General features: G+C 39.9%; 1 protein-coding gene across 7 annotated transcripts in view; it reads right to left on the minus strand.

The window, feature by feature from the left end:
• PLEKHA5 (pleckstrin homology domain containing A5) overlaps window positions 1-27,500 on the minus strand; it is a 260,790-nt gene that overhangs the window by 100,537 nt on the left and 132,753 nt on the right. Inside the window, exons 1-2 of one of the 7 annotated variants that reach the window (XM_085875004.1) lie at window positions 12,467-12,629; window positions 11,072-11,121 (exon numbers count right to left, since the gene is read on the minus strand). The exons of 4 other annotated variants lie outside the window; for them this stretch is intronic. The gene's annotated coding sequence lies outside the window, so the exon portion shown is untranslated. Of the gene's footprint in view, window positions 1-11,071; window positions 11,122-12,466; window positions 12,636-13,602; window positions 13,622-27,500 lie in introns of those variants that run through there. 2 more of the 7 variants (XM_085875006.1, XM_085875005.1) reach the window with 2 other exon arrangements.

Raw genomic sequence — 27,500 nt, forward strand, 5'->3', positions numbered from 1 at the left:
AGCCCAACCACCGTCAACCAACTTGTCACCACTCAAGTACTCGAGATCTCCCAGCGTCAACGCCAACCGATAAAACGAGTCTTCTCGGGGATATATATCTCCTCCCACACAGGGAGGGGCCTTGGTGAGAATCATCTCGCTGTCCGTCCGTCATTGGCCTACGGCTGCACCCTACCGGGGCAGAGCCGTGGCTTCACTCACGAAGAGTAACAGGATCAATGCTGAAAAAGCCATACAAGAACTACGAACGGAGGACTGGAACCGTGAGGCTCCCCTCTTGGCAAGTCAAGGTATGAGCAGCCAACGGGTGGTGATGGGGCGTGATGGGAAGGTTGGGTCATGCAGATGGGATGGTTGTTGGTTGTTAGATGGCTTATTGGAGGGTACGTTGGATGAAAAACCTAACTAAAGACGTCACAACACACACATTTAATCCTTCCGCTAAACAAAAGGATGGGGTCCTGACTACACACGTACTTACCATCATAACTCACTTTGGGACCTGAATAATGAGTGCGCATGGTTTCCAGATTCGTAACACTATCCCCCCCCCTTTTTTATAGACTCGACCCAAGTCGTCAATTTTCGTGTGGCGTGTAGGTTTACCCCTAGTACGTTTTACCTTCAAAATATGTATGTATGCATATATATATATATATATATATATATATATATATATATATATATATATATATATATATATATATATATATATACACATATACATAAATACACCTACATACATACACACACATATATATATATATATATATATATATATATATATATATATATATATATATATATATATGTCTGAGGTGCCATTTGAAATGAAGGCAGGGTTGGAAGGGGAGCATACTCCGGGAACCAACGTAACAAGGTGCCACCACCAGGTTTTAGAGGAGGGAGACAAGTTTGAAAGCTCATTCTTGAGATCGGACAGATGCCGTTTTCTGGCTCTTCTGAGGGTAGACACACACTTGATGCAGGCTTTGTCTATATAGGAGACCAGTCCTGAAGTGTTGGAATAACTTATGCTCCCTTAAATAATGCGGACAATCATCTTACATTGTATTCATACATGAAGAGCTTTCACTGCTCTCATATGCTCTTCATGTGCTTCTTTAGGAATGGTACTATAAATTGAATAATTTTGTTTTGTAATGTGGAAAATCTGAATTACCACTCTGATGATAACAACTTAAATTTGCCTTGAACAAAAAAGGTCTTGGAATAATGTTTTCTATTTACTAATAATCTCACATGTCCAAAAAACCAGCTCTGCTGCCCTTGCATATAATTTTTTTGTCCTTTCACCTGCCATTTGTCTGAGGTCATCTTCCATCTTGGAAATCAGCCAACATCACTGCAATACATAAAAAGGTGCAAAAACTGATCCCCTTATCTGACAGACCTCTCAGCTTACTTCCAATCATCAGCAAGATCATGGAATCGATCCTCGCAGTTGATATGAAATCTTAACTTTTCTCCAACAACCTCATCTCAGATCACCAATTTGGATTCAGACCAGGTCACAGCACCTTGGACATGATGCTTCTACTCACCCAACAACGGATGGACGTTCTCAATGTCAGACATGAGATCAGGAGGCTCTCTCTGAATGTATCTCATGCCTTTGATACAGTCTGGCACCCTGCCTTACTCTCCAAACTGGCTATAGCAACTGAGGCCAACTCCAGAAATGGCTTTCTGGCTTCCTGAGTTCCTCCAGTCTCATAGCCAATGTGTGGCTTTCAACGGAATTCTTTCATCTCCTTTCCCTGTCGAGGCTGGAATGCCCCAAAGCAGTGTTCTGGGCCCAGTCCTATTCTTGATCTTCATCAATGATCTCCCTGACTTTGGAAAATCCCCTTCCTCTATTTGCTGACTCCCCCTTTGCTGTGACAAACCTCACCCTTCAGATAGGCAGACTGCAGCCTCTTCCCTCTCTTCAGACCTTGGAAAAAACAAAAACAAAATCACAAGCAAGTCAAATGCTTGTAATATATCTTACAATCCTGACAAATCTCACACTCTCACACTCTCACACTCTCACTATCTCACTCTGAAAGGACCATCTGGCAAATCCCTACCCATCTCCTTTCTTAACAATACTCTTGAAGAAGTTCACTCACTAAAACTTCTGGGACTCACTATCAACTTGGATCTTTCTTGGGCAAACCACATTTAAAAGTTGGCCTCCAAAGCCAGCCACCAACTGGGCATCTTCCGTTGTACACAGTCCTTCCTCGTCACACCTGAACACCTATTCACATACAATGACTTCATTCACAGTTTGTTGAAGTACTGGTCTTCCCTCTGGGTTGGCTCCCCTGCCACACATCTTGTTCAGCTTCATGCCATGGATACAAAGGCCTTCAAGATTATTGAAATCTTCCACGATCAAGCTGAGTCAGTGGGTCTATCACTTCGCTCTTGCAGACAAGTGTGTGGTCTCTCTGCGTTGTGCTTTGGTCCACCCCTCTCCCCACCCCACCCCCTACCCAGATTTCAGCAAGGCACACACGGTCCACCAAGATCCCCCCTTCTGGTGAAACTACCGAAATCCAGGTTCACTGCTCACCTTCACTCATTTGTTCCTCTTTTTTTCCCCACCTGTGGAACCAACTTACCGATTTTCTTCAATCTCATTTTTCCCTCCAAGTCTTCAAGACAGCTGTTTGCCACCATCTCAGATAGTCCCCAATCCAAAACCATGATCTTTTCTACCTTGGTTAACTCCACCTCAAGACCTCCTCATTCCAAATCTCCATTATTTTTTTTTCCTCCTGAGAATTTCCTTCTGTATCCATCTTATCCACCCCACGCATCCTCTCCTGCCCTCCCTCCGCCCAATTCCTCTCCACACCCATTGTTTGTCCAAGTCTGTCTTTACCCTGGTCTTCAACTCTGCTGTTGGCGGTTCCTTCCCTCTGCACTCTCAACTGTTTTATTTTGTCCTGGTATGTCCTGGTCCGTTCATTGTACTAGCTCTTCCACGAGCCTCAACGATGCACTGTACACAAAAACCAAATAATAAATAAAAAAGTAAAGAATAAGAGCAATCAAAGATGGCAGACCCTCACTAGTATTTGTTTTGTGTGGTGGTTATAGAGCATGTATTTTATAGATGTACTCACACTCAAATTGTACAGACTTTAATCGAGGTACTCGGGTGCAAAAAAGATAACGTGTAAAAATTGTGGTGTACGTTGGCACATTATATGTGTGCTCAAACAGCCAGATAAAAAGCCAGACAGACAGACCCAAATGCAATACCATCTCCTCTGGTGAGGGTAATAAAACATCCGACTGCAATGAGTCCAGTGAAGTTATTATTACGTCCACTTGAATTTATTCATTGATTTTGCTTCATAACCTTTCCTATCGTTCAAATACAGAACAGCGAAGCTATTCATCTGTATGAAAGGTTTTTTTTTTTAATGAAGGTTGACAAAACAATGGAGACAAAGTGAAGCCAACATTTTGGGCGTCAGTTCTTTCATTGAAGCGACAGGAGGTGAGAAGCATACCTTTCAATTGATATAATCTATTGTTGGAATTGTCTGCCGCCATAGAGCGACCTTCTCCTTGACAAAGTCTAGTATTCCTCTGACTGATCGATGGGCTGACATGAACAGAAAGGATAACTTTGACTGTTACTTGTGCACATGAATGGTGAGGTCTCCACGCATTAAGGTTATGCCTTAGAGTCACAATGTGTGCCATTTATTGTCCGTTCTGATCAGAGCAAAAAGGTTTTTCAAACACATTACAATCTTCACGTCAACGATCCAGAGTTACTCCAATGATTCCAAACAAGATCTGACAATTATCAACCCAACTGTGTCCTAATTAGACAGCTGTGTGTGTCAATGGCCAAAAGGAATTGTCAACAAAGAATGCATTATGTGGCAGGATGGGCTGGCTCCTGCTAAATACACAAATTAATTGATAAGTTTGCGTTGAACTAGCTTTCAAACACGATCACGTTTTGCTCGCCAATTTGTCGAGATAATGTGAAGGTTATTGTGGCTTTGTAGGCATAGGTAGGTTGACAACTCAAATATTAGCCTTTACGGCAATTGGTGGAAAACCAAAAGCAGGTAAACACAATAAGCTCGGCTATCAGGTTTAACAGACGAGTTCATAACCAGACAGAACAATTCATTTCTAGTTTCCATACTCAAGCAGTCAAAACAATCAGTTGGCCACTGTCCCAAATCACCCAATGACATCCTCGCGATCAGTTCATGGTCATCGGTACACAGCATTGGGTTGAAAGTGATGCATTCATTGTTGAGATGGGTCCAGGTTAGAAGCCCTGTACGAGGATCAACCTGCTGCTTTGCAAGGAAGGTACTGAATCACAGAGTACGCCATCCCTTGGCAGGGACATCAAGCCGGCGGTCTCATCCCCGAGCATTCACAATTATGGTGTGGTGCCTTTAAATATAAAAATAAAGAATCTGCCATTGTGTTGCAGTATCCAGCTAAATTATAAATATCTGCCATGATATATGAGCCACTGCATCGTCTACATAGACATCTGAATAGGAGTTCCATGTACGGATCAGATTCGGAGTTTGCCGACAAGTGGGGTGCTAAAGTCGCTGCATCTACGAGCATGCGTGCATGCAAGGAGACCTTTACCAGGAAGATAGCGTTTGTGACCAAAATTGTTACAATCGGTAACGAAACTCAGTGACCAGACTCAGTGTTTTGCGTGTCATTAATCTTTGTGATCAATACCTGATTAATATCTAACCCTAACTAACGGATTTTTTTGAAAGCACAACGCGATCTATTTACAGAGTTCGTGCTCCCTTTGGCGCGTGACTCTGGTGGTCTTTGTGTATAAATATTATCACACACCACCAGACATCAAATGAAAATTAGTCACAAACACACCACTGACATATATTTATTTTGATATAGTGTTCATTCATTCATCATTGTCAACAAGTCTACAAGCTCAAGTCAAGTCTCAAGTCAAGTCTTTAAGGCCAAGTGTCAAGTCACAAGACACGTCACAAAACTTGAGCCTCGAGTGCAACCCGAGTCCAAGTCATCGACTCGAGTCGTCATCTTTGGTCATTCATACCTGTTGTATACATGCGTCCTTTATGACATCCTTAAAAACACGAAGTTTCCTGTTGGGAGTGATTTTCAATTTTGCTTCATTGCTAAATAGGCAGAGTAAAAAAACAAATCATCTCAATCCTCTCTGTGCATGTGCGATCAGGATCAGGATCACGACAAATACTGAGCCATGGTATAGTTAAAACAAAAAACTCATCTTCCTATTAATGTTCAAAATACAACATTCAATATAAATAAGTTGTTCCTCAATCATGAACTGAAAAGACAGACAGACAGATAGACAGACAGACGGACATGAACTAATTGCTTCACCCCACTTTTCGCTTCACGTGCTTGGGGTAACGACGCATATGTGAGAACACAATATTTAGCAACTCTTCAATACTATAATCAGAGGAATCCTGTTCAACCTGTTCAATTAAGTCTTTCTCAGGCTGCTAAGATATTTGAAGAAGCAGTTCCATGTTGTAAAGCTCATTCCTAAATCAATGTCATTCGCCCTCGTGACTAAGCCATTTCCCCAGATTATGTGAAGCCCAAGATCGATCGAATCATTGGCATTACCCAGTATAAGGTAGTTGACGCATTTGTTGCCACAGACAAGTTGCAGTTGCCATTCTCACTTAAATCTTGTTAAGACTGCTTCCATTACCATTCAGTCCTGTCCAACTATACAGGACCACATTCATTATGTCCATTTCATGAAATCCAAGCTGTGCACTCACCTACATCTGTTTGGCCCTTCATGTCTAAAAGAGCACATTTATTGCATTCTATCCAGGCAGACTTGTCATTCATTTTGCCACTTGCAATTGGATTTCAACCGATAGCTGGAAACACGATGATGACGACGCCAAAACCAATAGAACCTCGATGCTTCCAGAGAAAGACCAAATTCTACCTTTGCTCTCAAACTACTTGGAAGTTCAATGATCTTGAAGTAGTATTTAAGTACATATGCCAATAAGAGGAAACATCTCATACCTCACAATTCCAAATGATAAATAAATGCCAATTTTGGAAACCAAATGATCTAGTTCTTACCTTTCTCAAACCCACAAAACAATTATACTGCAAACCTGGACCCCCAGTGTTGACCATTTTAAAAGATGAGAAAAAGCAGTGAAGGAAATGGGAGCAAGTGAACTTTTGTGTAATGCAGACTGTACACAAAGCCCCCTCAAAAGCCTTAAGGAAAATCCATTATTATTACTATTATCTTACATTGAATAGCTGCCTTAAAGAGGCCACAAAGGCATTCCTGCTACTCAACTTACCCGGCAGAAACTTTGCTCGTAAAGCAAACCAAGAACGTTGACAAGCTCGTGAAGAACTCACGTATCAGGCCAAAATAGCTTGATCTACAACACCAGTTTATAAAGGAAAAAAGGGGTTATTGAAATTCCATCTCGTTTTGTGAATGAGAAAAGTTTACCGCCTTTTGTGGCTATCCTGAATGTCGGAGAACACGTTAAAGTTCAAACTACATTCAAACTATGTCGAAGCACAAAATCCCTTTCGTAAAATTTGTGTGATGTAGGTTTGGGGTGGGTAGCGATGCACAAAGCTTGACTTTAGGCTTTATACGCAGAGATAAACATGTGAAAAGTAAAAAATTTGATTAAATGGTCAAACATTTTGAGCTGCAGTTGCAAATCTAGTTTACCTTCTGTTTTACTTGCTACTAAAGGGTGTACACCATGCACCTGCACGGGAATAAGAGAAACGCATCTGCTTTTGGATATGGCAGGGTATACATCTCTAAAGTCAGAAACGATGTGAGAGCATTGCATTGGTGGTAGCCTTTTGTGTGTTATTAGCCATATATTAACCCCATTTTGTAAAAGGAAGTAAACACAATTGTAAAAGGAAGTGTTCACCACCAAAATGTGTGTGTTTGTCAAACAGACTGAAATGCACTGATATGTGCAGACTGCCAGACTGTGAGAACCAGGTATCCATCTTTGAGTCAGACGATGGGGAAAGTTTAGATGACGATATTGATGAACTGGATAATGATTATGATTTTTAAGTTCATCTTGAACATTTTATATCACTTACAATCGGTGCATTTGATCAGAGATGTCTTAGAAACTATAAAGGACCCGCCTTTGGTTCATAAGACAATATGTTTATCAGCAATACATTGGGCTAAGGTAATGGCCTTGTAGTGTGGAACAACACATTTGTGTTTCTCTTCTGTAATTTTATGCCCTACAACAGAAGATTGTGTTTCATTTTCACCTTTGACTCATTCATCAGATTGCACATGATTAACCATCTTGCTACTGTCTTACTGGTTTATATTGTGTATAATATGGGTGTTTGATACCTTCATATGTGCATTATTGAGTATCTAAATCCCTGAAATTCTGTATTTTTTGAGAAATTACAGGGAAAAAAACATTAATCTTGTTCATGAACATGCTAAAATTTACCTTTGTTTGATTCTTGGAAAGTATCCTTCAATAACAACAGGGAAATATCATGACATTGACCAAACTACATAAATCCGTCCAAATTAGGTATTTTTTAATTTGGGGGTGGGGTAACATTGTCTTATATACCGATCTGAATATAGAACATACAAAAACAAATTTAGATTTTTGGATTTCTTAATAAATTTGCTAAACGCCCATGTAATTATATTGTTCCAGAACTTTTATTTACTTTCCACAGTAAATGATAGATAAATACTTTTCTAAAGGCGGTATGATTTATCACACAGGAAATACACACTGATATACAAGTGTCACCAATGACATATCTTTCAACCTAGGCATGTTTTTAGCACCTATCCAAACCAAATTTCAATGTTCATGTTTGACTGATAAAAAAACAAAATGTTGTTAAGTTCAAGTAGGATGTCTTACCTTGTACTGGCCATTTTGCACAAAAGCTTATTTAAGGGTAAGCATATAAACAGGGTGATAACACACAAAAAGCTACCACCGATGCAATGCTATCACATATTTTCTAACTCTAGGGTTGTATACCTTGCCAAGAATCACTATGAGAATTATTTCCCCCTCCCCCCTCCCGATGGTATCGACCAACCCTAGTGGCTCATGGACGAGCTCTGAATTTGAGAAATTGGTTGTCCTGATGACACATGCTGAAGGAGTAAGGTAATTGTTTCAGTCTGTCTGACTATCTATCTGGCAGTCAAACAAAATTAAAAATAATTCCAAACAGGAAACTTACTGTTTTTAGTGACATTATAAAAGGACACAAACAATAAGCATGAATAACTAATTTAACGCATTAATTAAGGTGGTGTAAAAGACGGTGCATCAGCGGCGGTAAGCTTCCAAAAATTTATATATTTTTAGTTTTTCTACAGCCTTTAAAACCTTTATTTTATTTCAAATGAATTATACACTTTAACACTGCAGAACACAAATCACCTTCTTCCAGTTTCGCAGTACTTGGATAAAATTTTATGCCATCACGACCAATCAAATTTGCTGCTCGCGCTCTCAGCGATGAAGAATATCGAGATTCAGACAAAATAGTTGCTTGTGGGAAATATAGATCATGCTCGGAAAAAACAAAGCGACAGTTCAAAAGACCCTTACCACGTTCTTTTTCTCAACACTGCACGGGATCAGGTGTTCTATGAACTCTCCAGTCACTGCAGTATTTGCTCGATCGAGTAATGCTGAGTAACTGCAGGGTTATTCATCTCCCTTTAAAACATCGTCAAGTTCGTTCTCCTTTTGAAGAAATACAACTTAGCATTTCTGCGTAGCACCAACAATTACTTCGCTTATCTACTTGATACAACCACAAATATTCAACCCAACAATGCCCAGTTGGCTCACAAACAGATCTGCTCCAACTATCTATTTTAAACATTCCTAAAACTGCACTTTAAACAACTTATTGAAAGCAATGTTGAACACACCAACAACCATTTAATTAACGTATCAGAGAAAATAGTTTGGATTTTGTATTTATGACTTCAAAATCAATCACATTTTCTTGCCGGTATTCAAGCCCAAATGGGATAAACTGTTCCGGAAATGAGTCAAATGCATCACTCCAAGTGAAGAAGTAACAAGCAACTTAAAAAAAAAATATATATATATATATATATAAATATATATATATATATCAAATCATTGTTTCAAAATATCATACATTGCCTACTATTTAAGCTCAATAACCCAAAACATTGATTTGAAATATTTCTACCACCCTCCACAAACCTTCACACCATAAGTACCCCTGACCCACCCTCTCCACCTGTTCCTTTATTCTTTTGATGTGGTTCCTTCTGCCATGTCTCCACCCCTCACCTGCAACCGTTTTATCAATTAAAGCACCAATGAGGCTTCCACATTCCAAATCTAGGAGATTTGTTTATTTATGTAGGCTACAGAATTTCATTTGAAGTTCATGAGGGGGAAAGTATGAGCGTTAGTGATGATTACATTATTAAAAGGCCAATTGGGTGCGATATAAGCATTTGATGTGTTATGCTTGCAAATAAAGCAAGTAAGCAAATAAAGATAACAATTATGTTCACCCTTCCAGATGTTTGATAATGTTGTACGCTTCAAAATCTTATCTTCAGTCATTTAAAATTCAACATTATTTCCTGTGCACCAGAATTAGCAGCACTTCTTCCTCAAGTTGCGGGTGCATTTTCACACTAAGCACTGTCAAATTAAATGTGTAATTAATTAAATTACTTTGTCATTCATTTTAACATCAAAACCACTTTTGCTACTATTGACATCTCACCTTTATATAATGTAACGATATTCAACAATACAACCAATTAAAGCCTTGATGACATGATCGACCCACAACCCCACAGACATCTTGACATGGCTGACAAGTTCCACTTTCCATTTCATGAGTCACATTAGTCCTGTCAGGTAAACATGATTTGATGTGGCCTTATTCGCTCATCTTTGACCTAAACAGTGGTCATGTATATCCCAAGTAAGAGATAAATTGGCCTATCGATCATGTTCCCGACACCGAGATGAAAGTAGATAGTTTGCGAGAACAATGAGCCTGCATGACAAACACACATTCACCATTTCCTTGAAAGGCATGACAACGCTCTGAGTAAGTAGCAAATCAGACGTCCAATTCACTCAATAATTCATCTCAGCAGTCGATAAAGTGGGCGTAAGAGGAAAGACGGTGAAGCCCAGGACTTTTGAACATCGATGCTTGCCTGTGTAAGCAACTGGATTTCTTGCATGCACAGGTGGGCATTATTTTGAGCAGTCAACTTAAACTTCCAAATCCAAAAATTGCTGGCTTTGCTGTAAACATTCGGTGACGTGAGATGACAAACAGTCAAGGCTAAAATGCAAGATGACTCACAGCTACATTAGTAGATTGCATCATCTGGTTAGGCCAAAGGGTTATTGTTATGAGCAATGCTTAGATTGTTTGGAAGCCAAACTTCAGCAAAATGTTTGGAAAATAGAAGAAAAAAAATCTTTGCTTTGAAACTTAAGCAATTCCACGATATTAATTTCGTTTTCGAAAAAGAACAATAGCATTTAAAAATTGTCTGTGAACAACATTTCTAAGCCACCTCAAGCTATACAGCTGGGAGCAAGCTAAACCTTTGCGTTATTTTAGAGAACCCTTACATGGACAAGTTTTGGCCTGAATGCCTATCCAGATATAGTGCCTGCTTTTCCAACAGGCAGGAATTTGAGATAAGCTGGGAATGCATTTTTGGAAACTTTCAACCATCCAGCTTTCAAATGCTACCGGTTGAGCTCATCTAACTTTTACATTATAAGCTGGTAGATAGACACGGGTCAAAGCCAGCTAGTGGCATTTGATAAAGAAAAACATCTGCAGGAGGCACAGAAAGGAGTAAATGCCAACTTAGCAGCCAATAATGGTACACAGATCCACCTGCTGTTAAACAGAACAAGAGGCAACACAAAATGCAGCAAATGCGAAACAGATTTGAACCCAAAATGCTTACTTGAAACAAATGCCGACAAGTTTCTCAAATGACCGACAGTCTCATATTATCTGTTGTACAAAAGGTAAAAGGTCAGAGTGAATTTACATTTTTGCTTTTGCTGTTCAGATGGAATGCATTTGAATGTTTCACATTCTCTCATTCTGGATACATATATATATATATATATATATATATATATATATATATATATATATATATATATATATATATATATGTATATGTATATATGCATGTATGTATGTGTATGTATATGTATATATATATATATATATATATATATATATATATATATATATATATATATATATATGTATGTGATTTTAACAATTTGCTGTTTTTGAAACTTGTTAACTATGAGTCGAAGATAAAAAATATAATATATGATTATAAACATTTACTGCATATATATTTTAAATAAAAAATAGACAAGGGGAACTAGAATATCACTTGGAACATAGAGTGTATACCAGGCTGACTCCTACCTATGCCAGGCTGACCAGTTTACGTTTTATATCCCACTGATAGACCGGATCTGAATCCGAACCTGAAACAAAATCTACTCAGTTTATTCTTGTCACCGACCCAACGTCTGAATCTGTCAAGCTTTTTTAGATATCGTGCTACATATTGTTTTTGGCCCGATCTCTCAATGGTGAAAAATCACTGAAAAAATGTATCCGTGTCCAGATTTTCACCAAAATCTAACCAATTTGTCCTTGTCACATACCCAACGTGTGCACCAAGTTTTGTTTGAATCTATCCTTAACTTTTGAGATATCGTGCTCATGGACAGACAGACAAACAGGGGTGAAAACATAACCTCCATCCAACACCACGCACAGAAAAACACAGACACACACAGACACACACACACACACACACTACTGTGTGGAATAAAGTAGGAGGACTCTCAAACTTTTACAGTGCAACAATACTTCCACTTCACATTAGTTCCAGGAAACTCAGATCAATATGTACCTATTGAGTACGGTTAAAGTACTTAAAAATAAATGGCAATCCTTCCATCATAACCAAAATAATACTTGGAATATAATCATCAATGTTATCATCTTGCTTTGACAATATTCATAATGCAAGACCAAGTGAGACACTAAAACACCGCGGGGTTAGACCGATCGGTGCACCATCACTTGTGGTTCAACTTGCCCAACAACAGGCAATTAAACGGCTGTCACTATAACTAATAAACAAGGAAAACCAATAAAAGGAAATTGCTTCAAATTAAAAATATAGAATAAAAACATCAAACAAAATACAAAGTACAACAGGCTGTGAAAATAATTAAGGTAAAAAGAAAGAAAGAAAGAAAAAACCACAACAGCTGGGAACATTAAAGAGGGAATACGTGGAATAGCTGTGGGAAACACTTACGTATGATGGTTAGCAGAGACTGTAAGGCAAAGACAACAATGAGTAGAAAGAAGGGACAGAAAATGACGTGCGAGTGTGAAAGTTTAAGAAACAGAAACACGGTAGATGGAGAAAGCCCAGGAAGAGGCAGAAAGAAGTCAGAGCCCTGTGCATGTAGGGTTCACATAGAATCAACAAAAAAAAACCATGACAAGGTTTCGGATTGGAATCCGCCCCACCCTGGACCTGCCCTCCGATTGGAGGTTAAGGAAAGGGAGGCAGGGAGGCTTACCCAGGGGCTCATGTTACTGTCGGAGATAGAGAAAGAAAGGCGCATGTACATCGATATACAAAAAAGGCTGAACAATCGACTAATTGATAGATATCCGAGATGCAAGAGTTGGAAATTTTTGGATCGACGAACTGATCAAGAAATAATTCCTCAGAATTGTGAAATCTAAATATATCTATATATCGACACACACAATTAAACAAGCAGAAAAGAAGGATACCCCAAGAAATGTAGTGAGATGCCCATTAGTGAAGTCAATTAGTCTGCATGTACCTTTGTTCACTCCTTCCAGTCGACTCGTGGGTGTTTAGGAATGGTCACATTGTGAAGATGGAGAGGATGAGGTACTGTTCTTTCATAACTGTATACAGTACTGTCAAACTCGAAAGGTAATCAGGATCCAAACAACATCAATGACTGATTAGAAATGCTAAACTCGTCTATAAAGAAAACATTGCACAATGAAAGAAAAATTAGTGTATTTTTAGAAGTATAATTAGTGGGTGGGGGTGCGAGGGGGCGTATAATCGGAGATGATTTGGAGGTGAGTTTATGTTCATCCGGAACCACCTGAAAAACTTCAGGGTGATGCCGCTCCAGCACATATTGGGCTTGGTTCGGATTTCTGAATCGACCCGTTTACCTTCAAAAAAATATTATATTGTACATGGAATAACCACATTTGTGAACCTTTAACAGACAAGCTCTCTTTCCCTTTCATCAGGTGAGGTCACAATAACAGTGAGTGAAATAATAATGGAGACACCTGTGGACCTGCTGAGTGGTGAAACATATAACTGTGGAATGTAACACCGCGATACAAAGAACAAGTGGGTGGGTCCAGTAAAGGGGAAATAGAACTCACTTGTGTGCTCAGCAGGAGAATCTCTTCGATGAACAATAAATGGGTCTTCAATAAAACATGCAACACCATCTCCGAGGCAACTAAACCTGCTTCTACCACACAAGTGTCAAAGGTTCAGAGCAAGAAAAATCGACGTTAAAACGTTGTTTGGCATGTAAAGGGCAGAAGTGAAATAGTGATGTGAAAGGTCATTTGGTCCATATTAATCCTCAGATGAGCACGCGCGCGCACGCACACACACACACACACACACACACACACACACACACACACACACACACACACACACACACACACACACACACACACACACACACACACACACACACACACACTAGATGAAAGAAAACTGAAAATGACGACGATGTTGACAACAGCACCACTAGCAGCAGCAGAACCAAGCAAGAGCAGCAAGCAACAGAAGTAGCAGCAGCGGTGGCAACAGATTAACAAGACGACACGACACGACAGGAATGCGAGAGAAAAGGAGAAAAAAAAGTCAGTGTAGCATTGACAGATAACAGAAAAAAAAGCTTTTGGTAACGTGCCACAGAGCTGCATCACAAAGACTACGAACATAGACAAACTGAATCAGGTATTGCAATCGTTCATGTTAACTGCGATAACTTGTTGGCAGACTAATCTGTACAATTCCTTGGTTGAAGTGCGCAATGTAAGGATAAGGACAGGAATCTTACGAGTCGATCCATTATCTCAGCTTCTATTCTGCTTGGCACTGTGGCAACCAAGTACAGAGCTGAGGGCCGCAGGTCATGGATAACAGATTCATAAAAGCAGTGAAACACATGCACCATTTGGTCCAGCCAAACGAATTGAAGCTGGACATGAACAAGTGTGATGAGCTTCAAAACAAATTACCGGTGGTTCAACAGTTCAGGAAAGAACGTTTTTATCATAAATATCGAACTGGACGAGACCATTGTCATAGGATAAATTGAACAGAAAGAGGACTACAAGTACTTGGGGCATTGATGAATTGGATAGCACCAAGCAAGAGGTAAAGTAAGACTCCTGACAGTGAAGACTCGTGCTCTGAAGTGAGCTAACTTCAATGACCATTGTCATAGGATAAATTGAACAGAAAGAGGAATACAAGTACTTGGGGCATTGATGAATTGGATAGCACCAAGCAAGAGGTAAAGTAAGACTCCTGACAGTGAAGACTCGTGCTCTGAAGTGAGCTAACTTCAATGACCATTGTCATAGGATAAATTGAACAGAAAGAGGAATACAAGTACTTGGGGCATTGATGAATTGGATAGCACCAAGCAAGAGGTAAAGTAAGACTCCTGACAGTGAAGACTCGTGCTCTGAAGTGAGCTAACTTCAAGGAACAAATTATAACTGTGGTTAACAGTTTGGCTGTCTGAGCCATCAGACCAATAGCTTTGATATCATTCTTGGATCATCAAATAGATAAAACGACTACATGTAAAAACCTCAAAAATATTAACAGGCCACAGAATGCATCTACTATAAACGGATGAGGTGTGTGTGTTTGTGTGTTTGTGTGTTTGTGTGTGTGTGTGTGTGTGTGTGTGTGTGTGTGTGTGTGTGTGTGTGTGTGTGTGTGATTTTGTGGAGTTCTACTGTGAATTGTGATACACCAAAATGATCGGCATGACCTCCTGAGTTGATTAGGCCAATTAACTCCAAAGAACCCGGAATAATTTGCTTATTTTAAACACATGCCATGTGAAGCTGTACAAAGCAGATTATTAGGTCCTTCCATGGCATGGCATTCTAATCTAAAAAAAAATGTCCGTGTGTCTCACCTACAACTTCGAAACCATGAAATCTAGCAGCCTGAAACTTTGCATGCATACGAAGGAAACTCCATGGGAGTGCACGAGTGAAAATTGGGTGGCAGGGTTAGTTATAACACCTCTTTTGAAGATAATTAACGGTATTATATAATTATATCCTTTATCAGGTGCCTCTTCAGGCAGCTTGCTCTCGATGGAGTCTCAAGGCGCATCCACAGTTACCTCGCTGGGGTGTAATTCGCCATTTTGTTCGGCCTGCTCAACAATGCCTTGCGTTGGAACAGGCCGCAATGATTTCTTTCCGAGAATTTTTTTTTCCATTTTCCTCACTCATATTATCGAACGCCTGACCATCATATCTACGAATCACTGGATACATTGCAATGCTTATAAACACCCGAGAACACCAGCATTTGTGGCTATATTTCATTTCCGCACATGCCATAACCTCCAGAATCTCTTAAACTAAGCAGGATTACAAAAATTAAGCTCCAAAATCGAACTTATCAGCAGTTCCCACTGCGAAAAAAAGAAGAAGTGTTTATTTGCCAATTCGGACATATTTCATATTTCAGGCAGCTCCGGGAGGTATGTGTTTAACATGATGGATCGGAGCTTGCTAATCACTTGCCAAGAGAGCCGTTTGTTATCAACCATTTCGTTGGAGTGCTTAAGCCACTAGGTGAGCGCTCTACAATATTCCCACTGTCACTGAATACTGTATATCGATCGACTTGAACAATGTTCAGGGGCCACGAGCATGCGTTGGCCCCACATTGTTCTGTGGTGTATCGGGAGATGACAGGCTCACTGAAAATGTGAAATTTCCTATTTTTCTACGATATTGTTTCATTATACAACCCGTCACTTCGGCATAGATAAATACAAATATAAACGAGAAAGGAACTCGGAAGAGTGGAGACCTCTGCCACGTAATGCCTGATCCAGTAGAACATATTGGAAACAATAAATTTTTGATTCATCATTCTAGGGACTGTTTTTGGCCCTAATCTCTCAATGGTGAAGAATCACATATTCTAATAACCGGATCCAGATCTTCACCAAAATCTAATCAATTTGTCCATGCCACATACCCAACCTGCCCACCAAATTTCATCAGAATCCGTCCACAACTCTGAGATATCCTGCACATACACAGAATAACAAACAAACAAGCCGGTAGAGGCGATGGTTCGCCGAGCATGGAAACTATAAGATATCGAGCAAAATGGATGTCATATAGCGGATAGGGAATCACCTTAAGATTATGCATATCAAATCTCATCCAGTTCCATCTACTGATAACTACTTGGTGTCCATTTGAATGAAAAGTACCAAAAATACGGTTTGAAATCGGAAATCCCCAGAGTTCGAGGGGGTGCTGTGGGTGAACAAAGATCAAAATAGAAAATCCGGCTTGATTGTTTGTGCACAATGTATTCCAGACGATTGGTGTGAATTTTCATGACCATCCGACCATAACCCTAGGAGGAGTAGCATTTGGCGCGAAGGCACCTCCAGCTCTCGCATATTATCGATTTTTGCACTAATTGACCTTTGACCCCCGACCTAAGCGAAATCGGTCAATATGTCCTGAGGCAAAGTTGTAGTACTCATTGAGTACCATGAACCTGCAAAGTTTCATTCGTAACGAAGCATTCGCTCAGGGCGACGGAGCACGAAGCACTGGCTCAATGCGACGGAGCACTTGCTCAGGGCGACGGAGCACGGAGCACTCGCTCAGGGCGACGGAGCACGGAGCACTCGCTCAGGGCGACGGAGCACGGAGCACTCGCTCAATGCGACAGAGCACTCGCTCAGGGCGACGGAGCACTCGCTCAGGGCGACGGAGCACTCGCTCAGGGCGACGGAGCGCGGAGCACTCACTCAGGGCGACGGAGCACGGAGCACTCGCTCAGGACGATGGAGCACGAAGCACTCGCTCAGGACGACGGAGCACTAAGCACTCACTCAGGGCGACGGAGCATGAAGCACTCGCTCAGGGCGACGGAGCACGAAGCACTCGCTCAGGGCGACGGAGCACGAAGCACTCGCTCAGGGCGACGGAGCAGGAAGCACTCGCCCACGGCGACGGAGCATGAACCACTCGATCAGGGCGATGGAGCACGAACCACTCGCTCTGAATGATGTGGTGTGGCAAAAGCGTCCGCAGTTAGTGAACAATTCACTCAGAATGACAGCGCGGTACCGCTATCGACAATCGGCGCTCGGCAAGTGGCTTAAGCACTCCAATTTAATGGTTTACGAGGCATGGTTGGCCAGGCGGTCGCTGCATACCATAAATGATCACTTTAACTTTAAAGCCGATCTTCACCGTGCACGCAGCAGTTAATGAAATAAAATGAATCTTATAAATCCGCCATTTTGCCTGCTCGTATGTGCACGTGTCACGTGGTACATCGGTTCAGGGTTCACACAGAGGTTATAACATTAAAAAAAAAACGTCCGTTTTTTCCAGATTTGCTTTCATTCCCTGGAGAGTGCATCGTGAAACGTCCGAAGATTTAGACACAGATCTGGCAGACACTTTGGACAGGCAGTCCCTCTTGGGGACAGGGTACGAGGTCTAGCAGTGAATGCATTAAATCATATAGCTCAATGAAGCTTGTTAATTTTGTTACGTTCCTAAATATTTTGATCACTCAATATGATTCCCCAAATAAGAGAAAAAGATAAGTTTAATGCTTTGGAAATTTCACATTTTTTTGTATGTATGGAGAAGGAGGGAATATAGCCTTGCTTGCTTATAGTAAATAGGTATATCAGCTTAGTTTTAAGACTCGTTATTTCTTGAAATTATCAGATTTCGCAACAGATTTCGACAATTATTTTATCCAAGTGATATCCGATCCTCAAAACTGAAATAATATTTCAAAGATGTACTTTAATTAGTCCGTGAGAGTAGATCGTGGAAAATCGTATCATAGAATGCATGAAATCACTCCAAGCTCCAAATTTGAAAACTATACTATTTACAAAAGCGAAGTATACAACAATTTGTAGCTATGATGAACAAGCATTCAACATCATGAGTGAGGAAAGTGAAAAAAAAAAAAAAAAAAAAACGATCGTTAAGAAATCGCTGTGGCCTGTTCCAAGTCAAGGTGTGGTTGAGCAGGCCAAAAAAAACATGGCGGCGTCAAATCCGTTGGGGTTACACAGGAAACGCCTGAAGACTCTAGAGAGTGAGGTGGCCGAGGATCGGCTGATGAAGGATATCATTAAATAAGGCCATTAATTATCTTCAAAAGGGGTGTTTTAATTAACCCAAACACCCAATTTTCACTCGTGCACTTCCATGGAGTTCCCTTAGTATGCATGCAAAGTTTCAGACTGCTTGGTTTTATGGTTTTGGAGTTACGGAGGACACACACACACACACACACACACACACACACACACACACACACACACACACACACACACACACACACACACACACACACACACACACACACCTTAAAAAAAATATTGTATCTGGATCTGCATTTAGATCTTCACCAAAATTGAATCAATTTGTATTCGTCAAACACCCAAACTGTCCACCATGTTTTGTCCGAATCCATCCACAACTTTTTGAGATATTGTGCTTTATATATATATATATATATATATATATATATATATATATATATATATATATATATATATATATATATATATATATATATGTATATATATATATATATATATATATATATATATATATATATATGTATATATATATATATATATTTATTTCCAGCAATCTCTGTGTTTGTGTGTGTGTGTCTGTCTGTCTGTATGCGACCGCCGTTTCTCGACGACCGCCGGTCCGATCGGATTGAAACTTGCCACGAATATTGCCGGGGCCCCGCAGATGTGCCTTTTCGAGGATTGATATCGATCAGACAAGCGGTTCCCAAGTTACGGCCATTTATCTGTCGGCCAATGACAAGACACGGTGCTATGACATCACAATTAATGTTTATTTATTTTTGCAAGATCGACGGTCCGATCTGACTGAAACTTGCCAGGAATATTGCCGGGGCCCTGCGGATGTGTTTTTCAAGGTTTGATATCGATCAGACAAGCGGTTCCCAAGTTACGGCCATTTATCTGTCGACCAATGACAGGACAACACAATTCTTCATCGTTTGATATGACATCACAATTGACGCTGGGGACCTGAGTATGTTTCCCAAGTTATGGCCATTTATGATACGGTTGGTCCAATCTAATTGAAATAATGCCCCAATCCAGTTGTCGTTTGCGCACCTACGGGCCCGCCCCTACGGGCCAGTACTAGTATCTATAATTCCAGCAATCTGTGTGTGTGTGTGTGTGTGTCTGTCTGCGACCGCCGTTTCTCGACGACCGCCAGTCCGATCTCATTGAAACTTGCCAGGTATATTGCCAGGGACTCGCAGATGTGCCTTTTCGAGGTTTGATATCGACCGGACGAGCGGTTCCCAAGTTACGGCCATTTATCTGTCGACCAATGACAAGACACGGTGCTATGACATCACGAATGACGTCACAATTAATGTTTATTTATTTATTCATTTTTTTTTATTTTTGCACGATCGACGGTCCGATCTGATTGAAACTTGCCAGGAATATTGCCGGGGACCCGCGGATGTGCTTTTTGAGGTTTGATATCGATCGGACGAGCGGTTCCCAAGTTACGGCTATTTATCTGTCGACCAATGACAGGACACGGTGCTATGACGTCACGAATGACATCACAATTAATGATTGTTCATTTATTTATTTATTTATTATTTCTTTTGCACGATTGAAACTTGCCAGGAATATTGCTGGGGACCCGCGGATGTGCCTTTTCGAGGTTTGAGAGAGAGAGAGGCTGCACATACTGGCACTCACCTTCGGGCCCGCCTCTACAGGCCCGTACTAGTATATATCAATTTTGGCACTATCTCTCAATGGTGAAGAATCACACAAAAAATTATAGTAGCTGGATGCAGATTTTCATGAAAATCTAATCAGTTCATCCTCGTCACACTCTAAACCTGCCCACCAAATTTCATCCGAATAAATCCAGAACGTTTTGAGATATCCTATTCACAGACCAAAAACAGACACAGATAAACAAAGAGGTGAAAACATAACCTTCCACCTTCGTTGGCAGAGGTAACAAAACAGACCGACCAATATACTTGAAAAATATTCGATTTTGCAAATAAATAAACCAAACTGATCAACATACTTGGCGAAATCAGGAAAGAAAGAAAGAAATTTCGTGACATAACAAACAGACAGACAGAGACAGACAGAGGTGAAAACATAACCTCCGGCCACCTTCCGTGGTGGAGGTAACATCAACAGAAACCTGGGCGAAGCCATGTAGTGTTTGCTCTTGGTCATTAAGGGCACTGTAAGATCGGACGATACATATCAACCCAGCTTTGAGTGAGGAAGCAGCCTAGCAGAAATAAATAAGGGAAATCAATTAATATTAAAAAATAAACAAAGAAAAACTTCAAAAAAAGGTCATAATTACACACATAAAAAAGCAATGTTGTTGGATCCCTTTAAAACCCATGTGGTTGCAATGCAGACATGGCTCCTAAAATACACTACATGGGCAAAAGTATGTGGACACCTGCTCACCCAACATCTCATTCCAAAATTATGGGCATTAATATGGAGTTGGTTCCCCCCTTTGCTGCTATCACAACCTCCACTCTTCTGGGAAGGCTTTCCACTAGATGTTGGGACGTTGCTGCGGGGATTTGCTTCCATTCAACCACAAGAGCAATAGTGAGGTTGGGCGCTGATGTTGGGCGATTAGGTCTGGCTCCCAGTCGGCGTTTCAATTAATCCCAAAGGTGTTCAATGGGGTTGAGGTCAGGGCTCTGTGCCGGCCAGTTAAGTTATTCCACACCGATCTCATCAAACCATTTCTGTATGGACCTCACTTCGTGCATGGGGGCATTGTAATGCTGAAACAGGAAAGGGCCTTCCCCAAACTGTTGCCACAAAGTTGGAAGCACAGAATTGTCGAGAATGTCATTGCATGCTGTTGCATTAAGATTTCCCTTCACTGGAACTAAGGGGCCGAGCACGAACCATGAAAAACAGCCCCAGACCATTATTCCTCTTCCACTAAATTTTACAGTTGGCACTATACATTCGGGCAGGTAGTGTTTTCCTGGTATCCACCAAACCCAGATTAGTCTGTCGGACTGCCAGATGGTGAAACATGATTCATCACTCCAGAGAACGTGTTTCCACTGCTCCAGAGTACAATGGTGGTGAGCTTTACACCACTTCAGCCGACACTTGGCATTGCGCATGGTGATCTTAGGCTTGTGTGCAGCTGCTTGGCCATGGAAACCCTTTTCATGAAGCTCTCGACGAACAGTGCTTGTGCTGACATTGCTTCCAGAGGCAGTTTATAACTCAGTAGTAAGTGTTTCAACCGAAGACAGACAATTTTTCTGTGCTACGCGCTTCAGCACTCGGCGGTGCCGTTCGGTGAGCTTGTGTGGCCTACCACTTCAGTAGATGATAAATGGGATTTCTGGGACACCCATTCAAATAAATAAGGAAAAAGGGAAAAACTTTCTGAACCAAGCCCCAAAAGCCCAAAATAGGAGACTCATTTTCTCCCCACCTATCGCCTTCCCTCCCATACAAGCAAATGTAAAATTGAGACTTACTGATTAAAGCACTTCTTCCCCCCAACATAATCACAGTCCTTTTCTATTTTATATCCACTCAAAGAGCGAACCAACGAATATTTGCCCATGTTCTACTTTATGGAATAACTTTATTTTCTTATAACATTCATTTCCATCGAGTATATTCACAAATAATAACTTGGAACTTGGTTCTTGGTTTAAGTGCCTTTGTTGAACAGAAATGAAATGATAAACTTCTCTTAATGCTCTTATTTTTCATGGTGTTTCCAAATTCAACATTATGTGTTATTTTATGCAAGTTTTTCTCAAAATCATTCAAAGCAAGATGTTTCATTTTCGTGTTAAAATGAGTCAGACTGCTTGAGAACCGAAGCAAAAATGCGACTCATTTCCTATGTGAGACACCCCCTGAAAAACCCGATGTTGTGTAATCTCCAATGATGTCATCAACTCAAGGCTATTTATTACTAAAGCGAACTTCGTTCTTATTCAGTCTTATTCAGAGAATTTTGAGTCTTATTCAGAGAATGCAGTATTTAGAAGAGAACTCTGACCTTGCAGATCAATCGTTTTCACAAGATGAGAGGTGAGATCCTTGAACCCATTCATTATTTGTTGTTTTATACAGAATTAAATCACTATACAAAAAATAACACTGGTCTGGGTCATTTCAGAGGTCGAGGTTTTTCTCAACGGTCCTCATGTGTTTTTTGCATGCTGAATTTAGAAATGTATCTCATTTCGCTCAATCAGGTCAGGTTCTATGTCTCTATGTGGTTCATTATATGTATAGTTTGTACATTTTCTGTCAATGTAAGTCTGATTTTGAATTTTAAAAAATGATAATTAAAAAAACAAAAATTTGATTATTTTTTTTCCTTAAAATTGAGATAGCATAAAAACTTGACCTGATTGAGCGAAATTAGATACATTTCTGAATTCAGCATACAAAAAACATGTCAGGACCGTTGAGAAAACCTAGACCTCTGAAAAAAATATTTCAAATGCAGCCCAGTGTAATTATTGTAGTGTATGTCTTTTCTAACAGGTTGTCCCCAATGAGAACATCGCTGATAACTGATCTGGAACAGGAGGCCTTTGCATATCACGAAGAGTGGCAAAAAAATGAATGACTTCCTTAAAGACATTCAATCGTTCAGAAGAGACTTTAATGACATTTTTATTGGCTGGAAAGAAGTCCTCTCACGTCCTCTGACCTTGAATGAGTTGAGTCAAAGGTGAGAAATTATCCGTGTGTGTGTGTGTGTCTGTCTATGTCTCCATGTCTCCATGTCTCCATGTCTCCATGCCTCCATGCCTCCATGCCTCCATGCCTCCATGCCTCCATGCCTCCATGCCTCCATGCCTCCATGCCTCCATGCCTCCATGCCTCCATGCCTCTATGCCTCTATGCCTCTATGCCTCTATGCCTCTATGCCTCTGTCTATATCTCTTGAGTGTTGACTCATTATTATTTTTATTTTTCTGTTTAAACACCTGTCTAGATGAACCAAACACACAACTCAATCTTCTGGAGGTAAATGTTATATTTATTATTATCATAATATAATCATCTTTATATACCCTAATTGTTCTTTCCTCTGTTTTGAACAGAATATGTTGACTGAGTTTCAAAATCACAAACCATCAGACTGCTGCGAAAGAAGATTTTGTTCAATGTTTGTAATCTTGTTTTATTACATATGCTTTCCTTATAATTATCTGATTTTGAATTACAAGAAAAGAATAAAGGAGATGTAAGGGTGTTGGGGGAGGGTTGGGGTTTGGGGGGTAGGTGCGCTCCCCCAACGACCCACCACCCCCCTCATCCCTCTCTCCTCCCCTCCGCGTGCGTGTGTGTGGGGAAGGGTGGGGGTGGGATGAGGGGTGGTGGGTCAAAGGTGGGGGCACACAGGGGGTGGGGCTTGTGTGAGTGGAGCTTGTGTGGGTGGGACTTGTGTGGATGGGGCTTGTGTGGATGGGGCTTGTGTGGATGTGGCATTTGTGGGTGGGGTTTGTGTGAGTGGGGTTTGCGTGGGTGGGGCTTGTGTGGGTGAGGCTTGTGTGTATGGGGTTTGTGTGGATGTGGCTTGTGTGGGTGGAGCATTTTTTAAAAATTAAATAAACATGTTGTGTGTGGGAACTAATAAACTAATCATTCATTATAATTGGTGGATATTGTGGATGTGGCTTATGTGGGTGGGGTTTGCATGGTGGGGTTTGCACGGATGGGGTTTGCATGGATGTGGCTTATGTGGTTGGGGCTTGTGTGGATGTGGCTTGCATGGGTGGGGCTTGTGTGGGTGTGGCTCTTGTGGGTGGGGATTGCATGGGTGGGATTTGAATGGAAGTGGATTATGTGGGAGGGGTTTGAATGGGTCGGGCTTGTGTGGATGTGCTTGTGTGGGTGGGGTTTGTGTGGATGTGTCTTTTGTGGGTGGGGTTTGCGTGGGTGGGGTTTGAATGGATGTGGATTATGTGGGAGGGGTTTGCATGGGTTGGGCTTGTGTGGATGTGGCTTGTGTGGGTGGGGTTTGTGTAGATGGGGCTTGTGTGGATGTGTCTTTTGTGGGTGGGGTTTGCGTGGGTGGGGTTTGCATGGGTGGAGTCAAAAATGGGCGGAGTTAAAAAAATTCAATTTATCATTGTCTTTTGTAATTCCTGTGAATAAAATGAACCTAAAATCTCTTCCCCCTTTAAATCACATAATTTTTAAGTCCAAGGGTTTTTTCAATTTATCTTTTGTAATTCGTGTGAATAAAATGAACCTAAAATCTCTTCCCCTTCCAAATCGAATATACCTTATAAGTCCAAGGAACTGTATCAATTACATCAATGATATGTAAAAGTTCATTTGTCTATTGCTTTGTATAACCTTTTTCAAAATGAGATTTCTACCTGTATATTGTTACGATATCACCAATTTTGAACTTAGGCTTTCTGACATTAATCTCTTTTTCATATTTTAATTTTGTAAATGTTTCTGAGGGTTAGTTTCCGTTGAGGTATGAATCGCATCGTTGTACTTATCTACAATGTCCTGAATTAAAGACAACCATTGTTGGAAACTGAGTTGAGTGAATTTTTTATTTAGTCTCTCTTTTAAAGTGCGATTAAAATGCTCAATAACAACCGCATTTCCTTCATTAAAGGTGCTGTATAATGTAATGTTAATTTAAAGAAAATTCATAAATGTTTTGGTGAAGAACTCTGTACCCTCATCAGTCCACAATTTTTTGGGTTTTCTCTTGCTTTTATTGAATATCTGTTGGAAAGCTAACATAAGAGTATTACCTGTTTTGTTTTTCAAAGGAACAACCCACGCATATCTACTCCTCAAATCAATAACAGTTAAAGCATACTTGTACCCCTTATCATTATTGAGTTCAATTAAATCAGCGGACCAGATATAATCAACTTCCTTGGAATAAACCTTCCTTCCATGAAACTTTGTGATTATTGGTTTATGTAATTCATCAGCTAAAAAAACCTATAAGTTTTTTTGAATTTCCAAGTCCAAGTTTCAATTTAGCACTGATCATCTTCTTCACGATGAACCTTTCAACTTTTTCTCTCAAGGTTGGATTTTGTATCAGAGACAAATTATACAACATTTCTCTACCAGCTTCATTTTTTTCTTCCAACGTTGTGCTATTTCCATAATCAATATCGTGCCTCAAGCACACTTCATCAACCCTATGATAGGTTTGCTCCACGGTTTAGGATTGTCAGCCTCGTATAATCTTTTCTTCAAGTTTGTTCCTGGACCACAGAAAGAATTCCCTGGTAGATGCAATACCCCTGGTGTTCCAGTTGTTGTAAATTTACTTCCTGATAAAAACTTTTGCATATCTCCACGTCGTTTGTATTTGGTGATGAATTCACTCTTTTTTGAGCCACACACCGAACATGTACCTTTTTGTATAACCCAATTATTTTTACTCTTGGTTTTCTTTTTACATTTTAGACAATAAGTCATTGATTTATGTGAAAAATTCTGACAGAGTGCGAAAACCTTTTTAGTTTCCAACATGCACATTTGAATCTTAATTTTTAAAACATAAAGAATCCTTAGAAATGTCTTCACTCTCTCCTCTATTTATATAAGAAAAAAAAATGTAAAACTTTAATCAAAGTCAATTACACCAACATCATTAATAATATAATCTTTTCCTTCTTTCTCTCCTATATCTCCACTTTCTCGTTTAAATCTTCTCCCTGAAACCAATGTTAATAGTCTTGACGCATATATTTCTCATAGACTTGCCAATTCTTTTTTTCCTTCTCGGTGCGTTGAGATTGATTTATTTTCTGTAATACCTTTGATCTTTTTATAATCTCACTGGTTTTCATATTTTTAGATTTATTTATTTATTCTCTCTCTCTCTCTCTCTCTCTCTCTCTCTCTCTCTCTCTCTCTCTCTCTCTCTCTCTCTCTCTCTCTCTCTCTCTCTCTATCTCTCTCTCTCTCGGTTTTCATATTTTTATATTTATTTATTTATTTATTCTCTCTCTCTCTCTCTCTCTCTCTCTCGGTTTTCATATTTTTATATTTATTTATTTATTTATTCTCTCTCTCTCCTCCTCTCTCTCCTCCTCTCTCTTCTCCCTCTCCTCCTCTCTCTCTTCTCTCTCTTCTCCCTCTCCACCTCCTCCCTCTTCTCAGTTTCTTCAACTCCTTCCTCATCCCTTACTATCCTTGAACCACCTTCACCCCATAGAATATCATACATATATTCATCTGGATTACTTGATATTCCGGCATCCAAAATTTATTTTTTTTTACAACAGGAAACCAATAAAATTTCTTCTGATTTTCTAAGAGCCTTGTGTTTTCTTAACTTTAAAATTTTTATAATTTAAGATTTTAGTTTAATCCAAAGTTGTTGGTTTATTAACATCAGTATAAAGCCAATCTTTTATTGAAAATACCTCATTCTTATGTTGTAGAACATATTTATTAAAATACTGAATACCCTTTTCTTGAAGGTATGCTTAGACACAAATTATAATTTTCTTGAAGCCTTCTTGCTGTCATTTATGTATCAGAAATATATGACAGATTAATATAATGACAGGAAATACCTCCCCATCTTCCCATAGTTAAATCAGTTTGTATTCCCTTACTTAGTATATGTATATATATATATATATATATATATATATATATAATCCTGTTCTTTGTGTTTTCATGATATAAACTATGGCAAAACCATGACTGATTTTACCCTTATTAAATTTTTATTTGTTGTTTGCTTATCGTGCTTCCACAAAACTCATTCTCGGCACCAAGTGGATAATATTCTTCCTTACGAGAGTGATTTAATTGTTTCAGGTATTCTAGGTTGATTTTAAATGACCAATTATACCCTAAATCAATCATATTATATACCCATTGTTCTATTCTCATACAAACGATGCGCCGTTCTTTATAAAATTTTAT

Source organism: Eptatretus burgeri, chromosome 3 (assembly GCF_056783735.1).
Source record: "Eptatretus burgeri isolate ZD-2024b chromosome 3, Ebu_testis_v1, whole genome shotgun sequence".
Taxonomy (NCBI): Eukaryota; Metazoa; Chordata; class Myxini; order Myxiniformes; family Myxinidae; genus Eptatretus; species Eptatretus burgeri.